Source organism: Branchiostoma floridae, chromosome 13 (genome assembly GCF_000003815.2).
Source record: "Branchiostoma floridae strain S238N-H82 chromosome 13, Bfl_VNyyK, whole genome shotgun sequence".
In the NCBI taxonomy this organism is placed as follows: Eukaryota; Metazoa; Chordata; class Leptocardii; order Amphioxiformes; family Branchiostomatidae; genus Branchiostoma; species Branchiostoma floridae.
Window position 1 is genome coordinate 12,503,578 of NC_049991.1, and position 4,146 is coordinate 12,507,723.

The following is a 4,146-nucleotide window of genomic DNA, read 5'->3' on the forward strand; positions in this document are numbered from 1 at the left end:
TCTATTGGATTTTCTATGACAATGCTTACTTGCATTAGGTCCCCTTTCCACTAAACGAAACTCTTTATCTTTGAAATTTGTTGAACGATCTGACAAATCTCTAGTCGCTCAGCGATTGCAGCACTGTTGCAACTTCTATTGGAAAGGGAGTGTACATTGTCATAACCAAACACGGATACCAATGGCTTACAAGTTTGCAAAAATGCTCTTTGATACGTTTACCAATAAAAAAAATGCTCAGCCCTACCTTCGTTAATCACGATTGGAGTTCTGTTCGATCCCACGAACAAATTTAATGAGCGCGGTGCGCTGCTTGAACCCTCAATCCCCCAAATCAATTATTAACTCATAACAGCCAGGAGCCTAATTAGGAGTTATGAGGCGGCATTTTGTAGAACAGAGCTCATCTACAGAGAGGCGTGGTGATACGGCTATTTCAGGCCAGCTTCACTAGTAGCAATAATCTAGTGGTGGGGTTGTCAAGTGCCAAAAATGACCAGTTATGATCACGAGTAAGACTATCTCATTTAGAATATTCGGTACTTGCAATGTTTTGCGTCTACAAGCACATAAACGAAGCTTTTACAGTGTTTATGAATGTCAGGAATAAGAAGAAGTGAAGATAGAGAAACGGTATACTATTGGAAGGAAATAAATGTGATGGAGGTTGGACAAGCGGACATTTCAACACAGTTGAAACCGCTCAGCACTATGGGAATGAACCATCTGAGACCGTGGTGGGATAAAGAAATGTTGTAGATAGCGGAAGACCGCTCAGCACCACGGGAAGGAACCATTTGTGTCTCGGGTTGTGATATTAAACATTTCAAACATTGTGGAAAGCCTTTCAGCACCACAGGAAGGAACCACCTACGACTCAGGTTGTGAGAGTGGACATTTCAAACTCTTTTGAAAGCCTCTAAGCATCACGGGAAGGAACCATCTACGACTAGGGTTTTTTCGCTCTTTTTTATTAAAAACAACAATAGCAATAGTACATTTGGCAACCACTAAGACTAGTGTTTGTACAGTCGAGTACTATTGCACATGGAGGGATAACATATACTGGTGTGTCTGGACGAATTACATGGTTAATTTCACAAGCAATACATGGGTAGTGGAACAGTCAGAAAAGACAAATACATGTAGTACAATCTACGACTAGGGCTGCAAAAGTGGACATTTCAAACTCTGTTGAATTGAATGCCGCTCAGCACCACGGGAAGGAACCATTTGTGACTAAGGTTGTGGGTAAAATTCCTAACTCTGCTGAAAGCTGTACAGCAGCAAAAGAAGGAACCATTTATGACTCTTGTTGTGATAGTGGACATTTCAAACAGCCGCTCAGCACCATGGGAACGGACCATCTATGATTAGCTTGGGACAAAGGGAATGTTTTAGGCAGTGGAAAGCTGTCCAGCACCACGGGAAGGGACCATCTGGGACTGAGGTTCAACAAAGAAATGGTTTGGATACCGTAGTGAAAAGTAGCGTCACGGAAAGGATCCTTCCGAATAATGCTCGATTCTTCTGTTTTCAAACGATGGTTTCAATAATAAGTTTATATTTCACTTACTAAGATTTGAGCTTGAAAACAAACAACACCTTCACAGTTAGTCAAAATTGTTCATTTCATCATCTGCCTAGGAAAATCCAATGCATGAAATCATGACGACGAAAACGGGTACTAGGTAACATAGCCTATTGATAATTTTTTAAAGATCAACAGTACCTCCAGTTTCCTTTCGCAGTCTTTGCCTTTGAATCGTCTCATGCAACATTCTCCTGTGAACTCTTAAGTTTGCTCTATTCTCATTTTCTGCCTTTACCGCGTACTAGTCTTCCTGACCTAGCCGATCTTTGCACAAGGCCAGGTCGATGAGTCGGGATAATGCCCCATTACCAGGGGATCGGACGGGAATATTGTCCGAATCCCGCCGGCTACACGCCATAATCCAACCCCGGACCCGAGAATTCGCCGATAACGGAGATAAATAGACAGACGGTCACGGATACCGTAAACACCAATAAAGCCCGGAGAAACTAAAGGAAGGGAGCGAAAAGCCTACAAGTCTACGTTACCAACCTGATGCATGTGACGAAACACATTGGGTTTCTGACAGGCTTTTCACTACATTTCCAGACATCAATATACGTACCTGGTGTCTCTGATACAGAAGTTTTCTTCTTTACAAACACGAAACAATTTCTCCAGAACTAAGCTAGATGTTTCTGTTGACAACGCTGGTGCTTTTGACATAACGCACCAGAGGCACTCAGTGGTTAATGCGCCTCTTGTATGTGCTTTTCATGACCACTCCTTTCCCTTTTAACCGAAGTTCAGAAAGCTACGAATCAATATATTTTCGGGCAACACCTGGAAATAAGTGCTCTAAAAGCAGAGTAGACTAAAGCTGTGCAGTTTCATATCGATGACAAATGCCTTCCGTCTTCTTGAATGGCAATGTAGATGCAAAATTTAATGGATAGTTCTGTGCGATATTCCTGTGGTACTTTTTGTATGTCATCATAAAGCTTTGTTCTTTCAGATGAAATCGTGCCGTTCGACTCTGTAAAATACCTTCCTTTTCTACTCTGGCCGGGAAAGAGACGTCTTCGTGCCTAATGCACTTCTCCAGCCGGGCTTCAAGTGGACCTCAAAGGATAAAAGAGCTCCCCCGGTGCTCGGTAATTCCATTATAAATGTGGGGTCCTTCCAAATGTATCGATATCTTTAGGAAATGAATAGAGGCCCGGGCTAACGGTGACCCCTAACAGAAGATGGTCGAGTAGATCTGTCCGGTCCAACTTGTACGTTTCCTAAGTCTACATAGATGGGCTGATTAGCCCACAGATATCGGGCCAAATCGTCCCGCAAGTGCGCAATTCCATTACCGGCGATTTGGGCGCACTTTTTAATTCAGTAAGACAAACTACATGTCGCAGCGATGAAAGGACGGCGGTGTGGAAGTCGTGCCGTATCGCCGGGTTCTCTCCGGGACCGGGCGGCGGGCGCGGCACACGGCTTCTAACGCGGAGTCGTGCCCCACAAATCGCCCCCTGAAAACTCTTCCATTAGGGACATTTAGGGGATCCACTGAGGAGGTTCAGACGACACAAACATCAGAGGGACGCCCCGGGGAACGAGAGGGCCATCTGCACGGGTTCCCGCCCGATCTGGAGTAAAAAACGGCGGTCGTCTGTAGACCCCGGGCACACGATAATTATCATGCCAAATATACTGCAGAGGTAACCAACTTTCCGCCTGATTTGGATCACTAGCGATCTCGCCCCCCCGGGGCGAAATCACTAGCGATCTCGCCCTCCCCGGCTAGTGATCTCGCCCCTCTACCTCGCCCCCCTTTAGTGATTTCGCCCCCCCCCAAAAAAACGGGTTTACATGACATTTTAGAAGTTGATTGGTATAAATCACAAAATGCAGTTTCATAATGATAGAAGTACACGAGTTTGATACATAACTCCATTCATAGTATCAATATTAACGTAATTACATGGTAATAAGATAGTTGAACTTGTTTCAGACAAGGAGGGTTGGGTACCTTGTATTCCCATTATTGCATATACCTGAGTCTTGACATAAGATGTATTTCATTGTATTCACCTGTCCTCAAGCAACCTATATATCTCCAATATGAAGTCTCTACCATGAAGTGACCACAAAAGAACTATGTAATGTCTTTATTGATTATGCAAATATTTGGTATTAATTAGAATAACGCACATTTTGGTATATGCACCTGGCCAAGGGATATCCTCACCTCCAACATGACTGTTTTTTCTAGTATTTAGGAACTGATGCATTTACCCGTGTTTCTTAAGACTGGTACTTTACCAGTGTTTGTGTAGCATTTAGCAACAGCTATATCAACTTGCGCGTAGATAGTGTTTATAATGAGAAACTATTATTCACGTGTGTTTTTGTTAGTGCTTTGGAAATGTTTCCAGCACAAGAAAGAAAACACTGTGACAAATTGAAAACATATAGCTGACGTATTCCGTACCATAGACGGTGTTGATTTATACGTTCGCAGTAGCACTGTTTTTATGCCACCTCAGCTGGGTTTCGGCGCTGCACTCCCTCTTTCCCGCCCCGGTTACTGCCTTTTTTTTTTTTTTCTCTTTTTT